This window comes from Coptis chinensis, chromosome 7 (genome assembly GCF_015680905.1).
Source record: "Coptis chinensis isolate HL-2020 chromosome 7, ASM1568090v1, whole genome shotgun sequence".
In the NCBI taxonomy this organism is placed as follows: domain Eukaryota; kingdom Viridiplantae; phylum Streptophyta; class Magnoliopsida; order Ranunculales; family Ranunculaceae; genus Coptis; species Coptis chinensis.
Window position 1 is genome coordinate 43,427,104 of NC_141462.1, and position 17,499 is coordinate 43,444,602.

Sequence of the window (17,499 nt, forward strand, 5' to 3'; positions counted from 1 at the left end):
ACACTGAGCCCACCCGGCTCGTAAGGAGCTTAACCTAGCCCATAAGCACGAAGCGAGCGACCGCCCCCATGTGGAGCGCGAACCGCCCTAAATCACTGTAACTTGAAGTTACACGGAGCCGACAGCGCCTATCTGGCGCGGCAGCGCCCTAAGCTAGATTTTTCAGATTTCTACAATTTTGATTGAACTTTGATTTTTCAAGTTTTTCAGTGTTCTAACTTGTTATATACACGAACATCGTAAAACAAGACGCTATTCATAAGCGAAGGAAGGACGCAATCAGGTATTCCTTTCTTCCACACCTCGCATCTCCTGTTAGAGGTTTATACTAGTATATTAGAATTGTTTGGAGTGTTGATGTGTTTAGCTAAGGTTGGTTTTAGCCTTGTATGAGATTAAGGTATGGCTGAACAAAAACACCGAACGTAATTACACAACAACGTCAACAAACAAGTCTATCTAGTATACCACCCACTACACCTCTAGCTACTATTTCACACACACCACCTGACACAATGCCCGACGAAGGAGAAACTCCTCTCTTGGACTTTTATAAAGCCTTGAGTGATAGCCCCAAATCTTGCATCGTTCTAGCAGACCCTGTGGGGGATTTCCGAATCCCCCCAAATATTTTTAATTTGTTACCCGTTTTTCATGGATTAGACCATGAAAAACCTTATCAGCACATGCGTAGGATTGAACAAGTCCTAACAACATTCCACTATCCTACGGTTGGTGCGGAACAAATTAAACTAAGGGTATTCCCTTTCACCTTAGCCGATAAGGCGGTGTCTTGATTAACTGCCCAAGCGCCTAATTCTGTGGACTCGTGGGCTAAACTTGTTCAGCTGTTTATGGAACATTTTTACCCACCCCTAAAGATGGATGAGATGCTTTCCAAGATTCATTTCTTTCGACAAAATCCTCGTGAATCATTTTTAGAGGCTTGGAATCGTTTCACCGATCTCCTTATAGAGTGTCCACATCATAACTTAGCGAAAGACACGTTAGTTCGTGCCTTTTTCAAAGGACTTCTACACCACCATAAAGAAGTCCTAGACATAAGAATGGGGGTAGTTTCTTAAGCAAAGGAGCCTCGGAGGCTTATAAATTTTTAGAGGATCAAACTAAAGCGAAATAACAACTCGGGGGGTAGTGACGATATCCACCGCTCCGCTAGTTCTTCTAATACAGTTAAGGCCGCCGGTATGTTTGAAATTAAACACGATCCCGAGCTTAAAACTCTAATTGAATCACTCACTAAAAAGGTAGAGGCCATTTCGGTTCAACAAAAGCCTATCCCCATCATGAATGTAAATTCAAATCCATGTAGTTTCTATTGGAGCCCTGAGCATCCCGACTTCCACTGTCCTATAGCCTATGAACAGGCTTGTTCCATTAATAGTGAACCTAATGCCCCTCGGAGACAAAATCCCAACTTCGGTTGGAGAAATAACCAACACGTCACACCTCCAGGGTACAATAATCAATATGTTAGGCCAACACAAAGTTTTAACCAAGCTCCACCACGACAAGGCGATGTGGTCGTGGTAATTTTAATAATTATAACAACCAAGTGCAACCTCGACAAGGTCAAGCACAAGGTCAAGGTAGTTATAATAATTATAATGCTAATAGAGGTATCGTTCCGGTAAATAATAACTATCAAAATCCACCCATAAATAATTCACGTGAAATAGTTCCAGTCACACCACCTGTGACTACTACGCCCACACAACCGGATTGTCTTGACACCTTCATACAAGTGAGCTAAAAACTTTTCCAAACCATGGCTCAATCTAACCAACAACTTCTACAATCCGTTAATAATTTAACCCAACAGTTGGCTCAAGATAAAGCCCAACCCAAAGGTGTGTTTCAGTGTCACAAAATACCTAATCCTAAAACAACAAGTACGACCTTTGAGATAACCGATAATACTAGTAATGAATATGAAAATGTAGGTGAGCTAAAGGCCATCACCACTCTCGCTCGGCAGAGTGGTTGATAACAAAGTAACTATGCCTATAGGTACCCCACCAGTAGCCCCTACACCTGCTATTTTACTAGATACCGAAATAGAAACTGAAGAGCCTACCACTGTAGAGGTACCAGTTACAACACAACCTAAGAAACAGAAAGCCACGGTTAAACATCCAGGTGATACTATTGCTAAATATAGAAAGAAACCACCGTTTCCACAAAAATTAGCCGTGTTAACTAGGGATACTAATTATGAAGAGATTAGGGACGTTTTCAAGAATCTAACTATAAACCTTCCTTTCCTCGAAGCTATTAAAAAGCTACCACACCATGCTAAGTTTCTTAAGGAGTTGTGTACTACTAGGCGTAAGACCAATATACCAAAAGACGCCTTTTTAATAGAACAATTCCCAACTCTATCTGAACATAATGGAATTGTTAAGTACAAGGACCCTGGTCGTCCTACTGTACAATGCACCTTAGGAGATTCTTATACGACGACCGCATTATTAGACTTGGGGGCTAGTGTTAACTTACTCCCATTTTATTTGTATAGACAAATAGGTCTAGACGAGATGCAACCCACTAAAATGACGTTGCAATTAGCTAATCGGTCTATTAAGTATCCTAAGAGTGTCGTCGAAAATGTTCTGGTAAAAGTTCAGGATTTTTATTATCCGGCTGATTTTGTCATACTTGATACAGAAGTCGTTAACGACTCTGTCCCGATCATCTTAGGGCGTCCTTTCCTGGCAACTGCCAATGCGCTCATTAATTGCCGCGATGGTTCAATGTCCATGTCTTTTGGCCATCTTGCTGTTGAAGTCAATGTTTTTAAAACAAAGACACAGTTACCCGATTCGTCTACGGATGGAGAGGTTAGCATGATCAAGAGCTTTGCTCGAGATTATTTCAACAACACATTCCATGATAATCATATGCCCAAATTTCTTTTCTTTGGAAGTTCAGACTCCAACATTTCCATCCCTACACTAGTCGATACACATATTACGGATGAGGATGAGATAGATGATTTCTCAAAGATGTAGAGGACTATCATAGTAATGAGGATATGACCAATCTAGATGAGGAATTCAATGAGTTTCTTAGAGCAGGTGATGAATCACCCTATCAAGAACTACTTTGCATAACATACACCTCGACTTCCCTCCTTCCGCCCTTTCAAAGGAATCTCGAGTTTGCACTCGATCCTTTTGTTTCTTCTGTGCTTTAGAATTTTTTAAATCCACCTAGTAAACAAATAATTCAGAAGACAAAAGCATTTGACACCTTCATTTTCAGACTTGAAACAGTCCCTACACACACCATGAATGAGTTTTGTGCTAAACCCACATCCTCATTGTTTACATGCTGTCCTTCTACAGCTTATCCATATCCACCATATTCTCCACAACCATTCACTTTTCCACACTTAATTACTAGAACACCCACTCGTTCAAAAATAAAAAAGAAGGTGCATGCTAGGTTACGTAATAGGGTTATCCGACTTCGCTTTCATTTCACTAGGTTGCGTCATAGGAAATCTTGGTCCTTGATTGTGTTTGGATATGTTTTCTGTGATATTTATTTATGGAATGATCCACAACTATTTCGGTTGTTGATATATGATAAACTGCATGTTCATACATATGTTTAGATAAAGTCTCAAGTATCTGCCTATAAACGACTCAACTTTTGTGTTTGGTGCATTTCCTTTCATTTCCATATATTGGTGAGTGCACCATTAAGGTAACCGGGCCCTCCCTACGGAGTGTGTGGCTGTAAGTACCGGATCTTAAGTCCACGTTTGACATAATTCACGTTTTCCACTCTTGCATGTTTTCTCGGATTTTTGAGTCATGTTTCTCTATGGGGTGAATTATGTGTTTCTTGTTTATTGTTTTTCTTTTTAAAAAGTAACAATATATATATATATATATATATATATATATATATATATATATATATATATATATATATATTAAAAAATAAATAAACATAGAAATCTAGGAAGTCTCGGAAATCTGACTTTAAAAAGACCCACTGCTAAAAAACAAATTTTCTAAGCTTTGTTGTAAAAAATTTGTTTGGGGGTGGGGTGTTCGTATTTCCGTCCTAGAATGTTTTATGTCCCATTAGAGTTGCGTAGGCCGTTTAATTGTATTTCGATTCGGGTTGACATACTCTATGAATTTAGAGTTCATTCGTTCGCATAACGTACGTTATGCATGCACTTCGAGGCATTTTCCACTATCTTATATGTCATCCACGGTCGGAATAGAGTGTTTTATGGATTATTGGATTGGAAATTCTCTCCTGATCATTTCCATATCTCATTCGCAAAAATCGGACCGGTAACGAAGCGGCAATTGTGATTTGAAGTTTCGCAAAAAATCGAAAATTCAAAATTTCTAATTGGGCTTGGGCCCAACCAACCCGCCTAACGACCGCATAGCGCCCTTACCTTACCTTCGCCCAACAGTCGCGTTCATCTTTTCAAAACTGCCATTAACGCCTACCAAAGCTCCAAAAACCTAAAAAAAATAAAAAAATAAAACCAAATTAACCCACGCCCACAGTTCAAATCTACTTCCAATCTAATCTAAAAGTTTTCCACCACCACCTCCACCAAATTAAATAACCAAAAACCACCGAAAATTTCAAATTTTGAACTGCCGCGCCACCACCACAGTTTGTTTAAGTCCATCAATTCAAATTCCAACACCACATCCCATTTAAACCCCCACTACATTCCAAACACTAAAATGGCTCAACAACGTCGAATTTTGCTGGAGCAAGCTTTTACTGGCGACCACTTCGCGCCGTTTTACAGTGATGAAATGATCAGTAGAGACTGGAATAGCTTGTGGTACCCGACTGAAGCCTTTTACCATGAAGACTTAGTCCGATGGTTTTACAACACGAAGGAGGTGGAGGGGACTAGAATTTTTGTAATGGTGGCGAAGAGAAGAAAGGAAGTAACTACTGGGTTGTTGGCGGAGATTCTAGGCATTCCGCCTAGAATCCATCTGGATGTCACGTTGCAGGAGTCCCAATATAATGGGGTAGAGCCACTGATGAACGTGACAGTTACCGAAGGGAACTACAATGCGAGATCGCATTGTGTTCGCCAGGCATCCCTAAGAACCAACCAGCTGGCTGCAGCTCAGTGGATTGGTCGGAACGTCCTGGGGAAGGAGAAGGTCAGCGACATCGGTCTGAACTGCCTCCACATTTTATGGATACTCTAGGAGCAGAAAGCACGAAGTTCTCAGTATCTTGGAGTTTTGCTTAGCATGATTAGGGGAGTATGGAAGTCTGTTGCACCTCTCCCCCGCGGTTGATAACCAAGATCATCTTTGAAGTTGAGAGCACTTCAAAGCGTCGATAGGTCTTACATCACCCTACACCGAAATCCTCGCATCTATAAGGAGTGTGTCCAATGAGTTTGGAGGTTGCCTGAGGATAGGGTAGAGGACGAGGAGGATGGGGGAAACGAGAATGCCGAGGAGGATGGTGGAAATGAGAATGCCTCGGAGGATGAGGAGGACTTGACTTGTTTTGATGCGGATGCCCGGAGAGGTGTTGGTCAGATGCAGAACGCATGGCCGTAATTCATCGTGGCATGCGTTCGCTCAACACTATCTGCGAAGACCTCCGGACTCGACAAGCAACTATCCATCATAACTTCGAGATCCGTACCCAGAGAGAGGATGAGAGGTGGGAACAGATGAGGGCCGAGCTAGAAGCTCAGCGTCACTTCCAGGCCGACATGCTTGCACAATTCCCACCTCACGGGGATTCTCCTTCTGAGAACACACCATCGAGGCACGAGCGTCGTCGCCGAAAGACGAATGGTGCTGGCCCATCGGGAGCTCAGGAGCCATCCCCGGACCGTGTGCCCTCCGCTACCAGTACCGGAGTGATTAGGGATAGTATCGTTTGATGTTTCTATTTTTATTTGTAGTTTCATTATTGCCATTTATTTTAATGTAAGTTTTATTTCCGTAATTTGAATTTTGTAGTGAAATGTACTTCGAATGAAAATTTTAATATAATGCGGTTATTTTCATTATGCGTGGTTGTTTAATATTGATCCCACCTTCCCAAATTGTTTGGGGGTGGTTTTATCTATTCCAGCATGATTTTTATATGACCCTCGTCTTAGAATTTATTGCGGAGTCAAGGTGAAAATATGGTCGTTTAGGCATATCTATGAATAAGTATAATGGTAGGATGAAATCTCGATTAAATAGGTAGATTCTATCATAAATTCAACCTAAAAGATACTAAGTTTGTTTTAGAATCAAGAAAATGAGTTGTTTCCGTTTTCGGGTTTGGAAAATTTGGTATTTCCGGAAACTGCCGTAAAAACCTTTTGGCAACTTCCCGATCCGGTTTAGCAACTTAAAACCTATATAAACTTCATACATTCAACACTCACAACTCACACTACACCTAACCTCCATCACTCACCTTTCACTCCCACGATTCCCATGTTTTGTCTCATTTTCCGAGTTTCAGCAACTCCGAGCGCACTCGCGACTCTGCAATTTTTTTTCAGATTTTTTGTCAGAGCACACTCGCTTCAAGGTGAGCGACCGCGGCCAAACACTGGAATTCCAAATCTTCAGAGCGCACTCGCACCCTGACTTCCGTGGACCTGAAAAATTCTAGTTTTCTACGGGTAGTTTCCGGATCATTCGCAGCTATTCCAGAGCGTAATTTTGAGATGACATCTCCAGCATTGATACCGGAACAGTCTTTCAAAGATTTGTTCCAAAGCACTACTTACGGTGCTTGGTTTCGAAGCGGGTTTATCACATATGTAGGCCGGAACCGCTTATGGTAAGACTCGATGCACTTTATTCTCTAACACTAGCATCTTATTTTTACGATAACTGCATTTTCTTTGAAAGACCAGATGGAGAACAAGTGTTCTCCATCAACATTGATAATAAACCAATGGAAATTACCAGGTTCTTGCTAGCATTTGTTCTTGGACTTGCTATGCCCGCTGAAATACAAGACCCATGGTGCTATTGGGTAGATAATATGTATATCTACACTTACGAAGTTTTTTGCATGAGTCGTATGGCGCGGGCATTTTCCGTATCGAGGACCAAGGGGAATATAACATCGCCTTTGGTAGCCTGTCCATGAACATAGGAACTGTTATGTTTTGGATCATGCTAAACATTTTAGGGGAATGGCATTTTTCTTCTGTGAATGATGCCACTTGTAGCGTCTTCCTTGCTTTAGCCACGGGACGTATGTGTCATGACCTTCCCCGAACCTTGATGTCTAGTTTAGCTCGATCCCATAGCATGAGGCATAAGTATCTTCTTATGCCTGTTTTAATTTCCCGTATTATGCTATGTTTCTTTCCTATTTTTTGTACACGTTTCACGGATTGGATTACGATTCGAATCGCATCGACCCACCAATAGTATTATTCGATCTTTCCGTGCAATGACTTGGCAAGGGTGGAGGATACAACCTCATCAGGTTGCACCCTACACCCTGTCAGACCAAGTGGCTCTTAATAGGTTAGCAATAATAGATGATAAATGGCGGGAAGCCTGGCAAATTATCATGGCATGGCAGGACGCGAAGGAACCACACTTCTTTATGGAAGAAGAGGATGAGGAAGATGATGAGTAATGCCGGAGATAAGGTAAGTTTTCATTCTATTTAGTGTCTGCTTATGTCCCAAGCAATTTCATTCTTGTTAACCCCATAATAGGTAGAACTCTTATAGAGTTGAGTCAGTTTTTATTTCCTATATTAGTACGTTCTAACTTTGTTTTGCAGATGTTCCTGAATTTCACGCGCTTCAATGGTAATTTTCCTACCCTCTTTATTTATATGCTTTGAGGACAAAGCATGCTTCTTGTTTGAGGGGGCATAGAAACACGTGTAATTAAGGCATCTGTTAGGATATAGATATGTATAATATGCATTTGTTTTCTAGTTAAAATTTCAAAAATTCAAAAATATAAATAAATAAGTTAATGCTATACACTTAGGAATAGTGGTATTGTTTTCCTTCTCTATGCTCTTAATAATCTAGAAGTCTCACGTAGCTTTTGCATTAGAATAATTTTTAAAAACTTAGGTTAATATGTAGGTAATAATCTTTGCATCTATCTATAAATATATTACATGAGTATCTATGATTGTTAGCAGTAAGTTTCTTAACTCTAGGCTAGAGTACTTATTCTACAAATCCTGTGAGAATATAGCCTAAAAGCCTTATATGAAATTAAACATTTGAGAAATGACACAAGGGAGAAGTAAAACCGGATAGAGAAATCACACGTCCACTTGCTTGATCACTATGCCATATCTTAAGCGAGAATTTGGGCCCTCTTTGGATCGATATAGCCAGAAATTCAAACCTATGAATTATTTTCCGCTAGTCGCCCCTCTGAGCCTTTCTTTAGCCTTTCATAAACCACAAATCCTTTACCCTGTTACAAAACAAAACAAAATAAAAAATTCAACCTACCCAATTTAGATAAGTCTGAAAATAGAATGAGGAAGAAAGAAGAAGAGAAAAACTTGTGTAAACAAAGTTAGTTAATGGCTTCAGAAAATAAAGAAAAGAAGTTTCCATCCAAAGAAAAGAAAAATAGAAATAGAAATAAAATAAAAACTCCAAAAATAGAATAAAAGGGAGTCAAAAGCCAAAGAAAAAAAAAGAAAAAAAAATATATGGCTAAGGATGGAGACAAAGTGTAGAAGCAAAAGTAAATAACAAGGTTTTCTCTAGTTACATAATCTGAAGACTCTATTATCTCAGACTTGTCCTTTTTGAATATCCATTTCCTTCCTTCTTAAACCATCTCCTAATCCCCGCAACACCTAATAAAGACCTCTAGCTCAATTTGGAATAGGTTAGTGTGATAGTAAGTGGCAGATGTGTTTGATCGACTCCGGCTTCCTTGTTGTCATTGAGATTATAAGGTAAAGTGTGCCCACTGCACAATCGGAGTAAATAAACTTGAGTGGAAAAATCAGAGTGTTGTATCTTGACTATTATTGTGAGAACCTACTTAAGGACGCTATCCCGAGTTTCAGAAACGAACCTGCTAGGCATTTTATAGTATTACTCATTGTATATATGTTTATTGTAGATGATTGATTATTATGCATATATTAGCTTAGGTTTTGACTTGATTACTCTATATGCATTGATAGTGAGAGGAATAGTTAATTTAGAGCATGAATAAGGAAACAATAGTTTTATTTCTTAGTCGTTGTAGTATAGATGAAGTTTGTGAGTACCTTCACTGAAAAACTCTCACGAGGATATAACTCGTCCACTAGGGAATTCCTAGTGGTTTAAGGCCTTGTTGCATATGGTCAATGCAATCGCACTCAGCGAAACGAGAGTAGTTAGAACTCCATTTTCGGTCACTTATTCTAATTTCTCATCTTTGCTTGAGGACAAGCAAAATGCTGTTTGGGGGTGGTTTGATAAGAGCCCAAAACTGTAGTTTTAACCCTGTAACAGTCATACTTTTAGACCAATTATGTGAGTAATAATTAAGAGTTAACACTGATTACGTGTTTTTATGCATTTCAGGCTTCAAAGTCCATTATGTGTAGAAATGTGCCACTTTAGTGAGATAAAGAAACAAAGGTCGGTTGCTAAGGAGTTCTGTAATTAAAGGCCAAGATTGAAGAAGACAAAGCCTTTCTAAAGCCCGGTCAAAAGCTGAAAAAAGGCAATGGGCGTAAAACAACACATAAAGTTAAAGAGAACTTCCGGCGTCAGATCTTTGGACTCAGACCTTGGAATTGGGCCTACCTTATGTCAAAACGACCGACTCGGAAAGAGCTTTCCAATGGTCCAAGCCTTGACCCAATCAGAGGAGCAGAAGTGGACAAAAAGTCTGTTGAAGCCAACTGCAGCTGAAGAGGCCTTTTGGATCGAAGAATTGGGTTTTGGACCTGATTCTCTGGCCCAAAACATGGCTCCAAGCCCATGCACGATTTTTGGATCTGAATGTATAAAAACAAAAGCTTCACTCTTGGTTAATGGTAGATAGGGTAGATAGTTAATGGTAGCTAGTTAGACCTAAAAATATATAGAATTCTAGATCTAGTTTTCAGTAGATTAATTAAGTTTAGTTCCATTTCAATTCTTGTTTTAGATTAAACTCTTAGAATCATTATTCTTGATTGATTAGATAAATAAAATAGTTATTTTGTCAATTTCGATTCTTGTCATTTACATTGTGTTAGACCTGATTTTATTTATTACTTGTTATTCAATTCTTAGTTATTAATTAGATTTTAATTATTGTTTAATTTAGATTAGTAAATTTCAATTCTTTATAGTATGTTTAGTTTTAATTTAATCGGAAATGATTGCGTAATGATTCTCGGCTAAACCTCCATTGAGGGGGTTGAGAAGCCTTGATGAAAGCTTGACTCCGATTATCGTAGAGTCGTCGTAATTTCCTTTCCAATCTAGAAACGATTAGTTCACCATGAGAATGGGTTTAATCGTTCACATGCTAGTTATGAATTGGTAGAAATGTCATGTCTAATTAGGGATTAGGAGAAACCATATTATTCTGCGAAGCAGTTGAAATTTGGATTACGATGATTCGTCGTTAATAGGATTAAGTCGAGTTAAGGTGGAATCAATCCCCCCTCTAACTCCTTATCATAGAATCAACGTAGCATTCCCATAGTTGTTCTGATAATCGACTAGTTGCATCTTGTGGGTAGTTGCATCGTTGTTTAGTTGCCACTTCGTAAATCTCTCATTAGACTTTAGAGTTAAGAGTACTTATACGTAGAGAACACAGCATGCGGAAGGACTAGGAGTGGAACGAATCACTCTACTCCACTATATCTCATAGGATTGAGAGTAGAAATCTTTGATAAATATAAGGCTCATAATTTAGTTTAGTTTACTTACGTTTTGAGTTTTATCGTTCATTTCGTAGGTAAACTATTCATTTTATGTTTTATCAACCTTGTTCATGCCTTATATTAGAATTGTTAATCTCTATTTCCTCACCTTCTTCCTCTGAAACACTATAAGTATCCTCAATGGCATCATTCGAATGTGTCAAGGAATCATCCAGCCGAGTGCGGTTAGCAAACTCAAATGCCTAGACATGCTCAATAGGAGGGTTCATATTAAGAGAATGTCAATAGTTATTAAATTCTTCCTCCGTCACATCTTTATAAATATCTTCTAATGTGTCATCCTTATATTCATCTTCAGATGGATCAGTAGGAGGTTCCTCGGAGGCATCGTTCAAATTTGAGTGGTCATCCAAAACTAGTCCTAAAGAGTCGTCTGCAAGAATTTCCTCATCCAAGTAGGGTGTGGAGTCAACATAATGGTTAATGGGAGGGTCATGGGTAGGTAATGGTTCATGAAATTTAGGGTAGGTCTTAACTAGGTTGAATGGTGTGGTTATGGGAATAGGTTGTTCTACTTTTGGGTCGATCTCTGGCAAGGTTGAAAGTTCTTTGTTAGGTGAAGGGATCATGGAAATCATCTGGGCTATGTTCTGAAGCATAGTTAGGTTCTGAAGCATAGTTTGAGAAATTCGGTCTGGGAAGGGTGGTGAACTAGATGGGTGGGTAATTTCTGGTATAGTGGAAATGTCTTGTTGGTATGATGTTTGATAGTTATAGTTATTACCGTTTAAGTGACTCTGGTTGATCTCGTATTGTGATGGGATAGGTTAAGGTTGAATAAATATGGGACATGAATGGTCAGTGTGATCTAGATCTGAACAAATTGTGCACAGAAAAGTGTTTGGTTCGTTGTACACACTCATCACAGAACTAGAAGTAGACGACACTATTTGACTCCCTATATAGTTTGGATGACTAGAAAACTCTTGATTGAATGGGTCACTATAAATGTTTGAAAATTGCGGTTCATAATTATTATTATATCCTATAGTAGGCCCAAACCCTTGGTATGATGGGCACTGAGAAGCCCAATGGTAAGGACTACCACATCATGAACATGGTGAAGGGTTTGTATAATAATCATATGATTGTTGGTCTACATATTGATATGCCACATTGGTTTTACAAATATATTATAAGACAATTAATTTGCAAACAAAACTCTAACTATAAATTTCTAGATAGGCATGTACATTGACGTTTACGATAAACAAGCCTGATTATACTAGAATTGAAACTCCTCTGACAGAAAAGGTGAGGAGTGGAAGGAGTAGCTGAATGGCTCCTTGCTACGCGTATGAATAACGTCTGGTATAGGCAATCTCAGTGTATTGAAGAAGTTAGAAACATCGAATAACTTGAAGAAATGGAAGTTTGGACTAACCTGTGAAAATCGGGCTGCTCTAGAAAAGGGCGTGAGGTTCGCTCAAAATTTGCCTATGAAGGGCGCAGGTCGCGCTCATGCCTGATGCAATTTTCAGTGAGTTGAGCACGGGGGGCTCTTAGAATTTTCCTGTGAAGGGCGCGGGTCGCGCTCAGGTGGAACTCGAGTTACAGTGTTTTGAGCGCAGGTCGCGCTCAAACTTTGCCTTGTATGGGCGCAGGTTGCGCTCTCCAAAAAATTTGAAATTTTTACAGTAGATTTCTAAGATGTTCAGTAAGTATTTTGTAAAATTTCAAAACAATCAGAGCTATGAAAGTCCTTCTACTGCCCTACAAAGTTTACAAAACAGTTTTCGGACAAAATACAACCAACCGAATGGTTAACCAATCAAAAAAGAGCCAACAATCACCAAAATTTTACTGGAGACATCTGACAAATCATGTGTATTTCTGTAAAATTTTGAGAGAAATTGGAGTTCTACAAATTCTCCTTATCGGCTATTGTTCCATATATTAAGTGTTGCAAAACTGCAGAAACACACTGGCAACAATCCACTAGTTAGGTGGTCAAAACAAATCAGAAACTCTTCACACTTTTACTGTAAACATCTGACTTATTATAGATACTCCTATAAAAATTTTAGAATTTTTAGAACTACCTAAGTAACCTTACTCAACAGTTTTTCCCGACACTTACGGTGTGAAAGCTGAATTACAGCAGTGTAAAGATGGTAATAGTTCACTAGGTAAACCAACTAGAAAAAATCTGAAAATATTCCAATAAACCAACAAAATATTAAATATTATGCCTGAACATTTTCAGAATTTTCAAAAATTTAGAAATACCTTTACCGCAATATTTGTCACTGTGATTCTGCAATCTTAAGGGAGCGTGGCCGCGCTTTGTGCAAGGCAAAAGGGAGGGCAGATTAAAATAGTGAATTTCAAGCATGAATAGTAACGAAAATATGAGAAACAAGAAAGAAAAATTAAAAGGGTGGGTGGGTAGAGAATGGGGGATTGTCCCTTGGATTCAAGCAATTGAATTCTTGTCCTGAAAGAGTTTAAGATAGCAGCGGCGCCATTTGATAACCCGTAAAAACTCAACTAGATTACTCTAACCTTATTCTTACGGTATCAATTATTTATTTCCTACTCTCACATATAGATTTATGCAATATATATAGTACGAAATCGTTCCACTCCTAAACTACCAAGACATAAAGAAATCAATTAATCAACACAAGGGAACAATGGTGAGAGCAATATTTATAGAGATGAATTTACACTATGAAACTAATTATATGAATTTACTTATAATAATTTAACTAAGCAATTGAATATGAATTGAATAAAATATCGAGAAGAATATGGAGAAGAGATTAGGGGGATTTGATTTCACTTAAATAAATTCCTAATATGCTAGTGTAGATTATTGCAATCATAACCAATTAAGATTAATTATGATCCCTAATTATTCATGGCAATCTCTGCCAACTAATAATTAGCATGTGAGGAAGTTCAACTCATTCTCATGGCAAATCAACTAACATACTAGAGTGAATTCTTAAATGTAATAATTCTAACTAACACATCAAGTCTTCATCCAAGATTCATCAAACCCCTCTAATGGAGGTTTGACTAGAATTCATTAGACTATCATTAACATATGAATAATAAGAAAAGATAATGAAGAACAATAACTTGACTTTTATTAATCTAATTTAACAACAGTCTAAGATTCAAAATGGATTACAACTGAAATTAAAACTAATTTAGAACTAAGATTATGAATACTAATTATCAAATTAAAACAACTAAATCTATGAATGCAAGATTGAATTTGAAATTAAAGATTGAAATATAACTAAGTATTTTATTCTAAAACTCAAAACTTGTTCTAACAACTAATAAAATTGATAACTAACTAAATTAATCTATATAAACTAATTTAATGAATTAAAACAAATTCTATAATACCAAAACTAAATTTTATGAACTAGAACTAGGTTTAGATCTAGATAGATTAAGAGCTAAGCTTTTGTCTCTTGATATAAAAGAGCTAGATCCCCAAATTCGTGCATGGGCTGAGGAGTCATGTTTTGGGCTGAAAAATCGAGCCCAAAACCCAATTTGTTGAATCCAAGACTTCCCATTCTGGTTGTGTTACTATAGCACGTGTTTTCACCAACTTATACTATTCTGATCGAGTCAAGGTTTAGACCATTGGAAATAGCTTTCTGGGCCGGTCATTTTGATATAAAATGGGCCCAAATCCGAGGTCTGAGTCTAACATTTTGAAGTTCTGCTGACTTTTCTTCAGCTTTCTAATCCGATTTGACTTTCACTTAACAGCTTTGACTTGGGCTTTTTAAGGGCTTTTTCCTCCATGAAACTTGGACTTTCTTTATAGAACTTTCATAGCAATCCCTTTAGCTCCTTTTAGCACCTAATTAGTAATGAATTTACATTTATTCAACTCCAAAGCCTGGAATACTCAAAAGTACGTAATTAGTGATAAACCTATATTATTAATCACATAATTGATCTAACAACAATATTGTTAAAACTACAGTTTTGGGCTCTTATCAAGGCCCAACCCTAATTTCTCCTCATGGTCCCTGTTGTAGCCTATATAAAGAAACCTTTTCTTCTTGGCCGATTTCACTATCCACTTGGTTGGAAAAGGAGAAACAAAGAGAAAGAAAAGGGTGGTAGATCGTTGCCCACACAACATCCATTCTAAGGATAGGAATATAACAGAAGATCAAGAGGTTACCGATTTCATAGATCTTGGATTCTCAGAGATATCACAACTGACCTAAAGGTATGAATTTCTAACCAAAATCGTGAGAACCTTTATTCCGCTGCGCATGGTTTTCACGGTTTATAAATTACGACCATAACGGTTCCTACACTTCCTTCTATAACTCCCAAATCATTCATACTCCAGACAATTTATGGTGAACCTCACTCAAATAAACTTTGAAACTCCCACAACTAAAACTTCACTGCCATAGCTTGTAGTTTTGCTTGTGGATGCCTTCCTTGATATGAGTGGTTCATTCTATGATAACAATCAATCGCAATATGACCAAGTTTACCACAAATCTGACACTGTGGTCGTTGAGGCATATTTGGATCACATTTGTTTTGAACTGGATAGTTGGTTGAAGTTGAGGGAGAAAGATTTGAATATGAACCTCTCTGGAAATATCCTCTTCCTTGATAGAATAACCTTCCTCTGCCTCTGCCTCTAAAAGATCCTCTACTGTTGTTATGATACTGAGGACTAGTGACAGAGAAGAGGCTTAAGATGAATTTAAAAACACATTGTTACTATTTAAAATCATATTCAGCTCTTCACTTAGAAGTAGTGAATGCATCTCCTCAAATGTGATATCAGTAGGCTGAGTCCTTATTGAAGTATTGAATAGACTGTATTCAGGTGGTAAACCTCGCATCACTTAAGCTACTTAATCATTGTCATGTACTTGATGACTAGCAGTTGCTAGAGCATCAGAAATCTTCTTGATTTGCTGTAGAAACTCAGAAATTGTAGTTGTTCCTTTATTTAACAGAGAAAGTCTATTCTTAAGCTGAATGACATGAGACCTTGTACATGTTGCAAACCTTCTTTCTATAGCAGACCATAGTACAGTTCTCTTGAAGTTTTAATACCAACTACATATGGGAGCACAGATTCACTGATAGTGGCATTTAACCAAATAAGTATGTTCTGATCTAATTTTAACCAAGCATAGTGTTTAGGATCCTTCGAAACAATTTCTCCAGACTCAGTCAAAATGTACTTTCTTGGACAAGGATTTGATCCATTAATAATTCCTAACAAATCATTACTACGTAGTATTGGAAGAAATAGTGATTTAAATTTCCATAACAGATAGTTGTCTTTTGTAAGTTTAATAGGAACAAAATGAGTTCTGTTTAAATAATTCATTGAAAGGGATGAGGTGGAAGATGACGAACTTGAATCAGTAGTCATGTTTTTGATGAATCAAATTTGAACTCAATGAAGAAAGAAGATGATAACTAGTAATTTTGAACTAAATTAAAAAACTAAATGAAGATTTGAGTTTCATACTTGTTACCTAATTGAATCTGATTGATTCAATTGAAAAGTGATGTAATGAAGAACCAATAAGATTTGAAAGCTTGTTGAAGCTTTGAGTAGACATTAATGGCGGAAGTGATCTTAAAGCTTTGAGAGCAAATGCTCTGATACCATGTTGAACTAATGAATAAGAATTGAGGATCAAGAATTTGTTATTTCAATGATTGATTTCACTCGTTACATCACTCATATTTATAGACCATATTTACAGAGAAACAGAAATCAGTTATAGGGAATCTTCAGTTGTTCTAACTACTAACAAACTTAACAAACTAATAACAAACATTGCTGATTGTACATAGACACATGTACATATATCAATAAGCTCGAGTTTTAAAATGTGCTCAAACTCGACTCATATTATTGAATGAGCGAGTTTGAATCGAGCTTTTGACGAGTCAAGCTCAAGTTACACATGAACAACTTGACTCGATGACCAGCCCTACAATTATTCCTCGATCTTACTTTATATAATCTATCTAATAAAAAGGTTTGGTGTGGGGCCCGTAGGGCCCTATCCGACGGCTACAAATATTTCTCATAAATTATGACATGACATATCCAAAGTCTTATAGGGTATGTGCAATTTAAAATGTTAATTTGAAAGAGTACTAGATCATCATTGATTTGGTCAACAATGGCTCCTTTGTGGGCTGGGCTTTTATCATTCGGTTAGTTGTGGTTCTTTTGGGCCTAATTTGAAATAGTGTCATAGGCATGGGCTATATACATATATAACATATACTAACTGGTTTAGTGGACACGTGTACACCATAGATAGTCAAGACTAAAAAAAAAGACACGTGGCTTGATTTGATGAAGGGGTATTAGCATAAACTAAGAGGTGAGGATATCTATCTCCAACATATATATTATTCTTCTCTCTCATATATTCAAAAAATGGGGGCCTATTGATAAGCGCATAAATATTACATTATTCACGCCCAATTTTATATCAGTTAGCCCATTTACTTTATTTGTTTGATTTAGTAGTACGTTTTTAGTGATTTTGCAGGAATTGGAGTTAACTCGACTAAGCGTGTCGA

General features: G+C 37.7%; 1 pseudogene; it reads right to left on the minus strand.

Annotated features, from left to right (window-relative positions):
- Positions 1 to 900: 900 nt before the first annotated feature.
- LOC147487629 (small nucleolar RNA R71) lies at positions 901 to 994 on the minus strand (annotated as a pseudogene).
- Between the last annotated feature and the right edge of the window lie 16,505 nt (positions 995 to 17,499).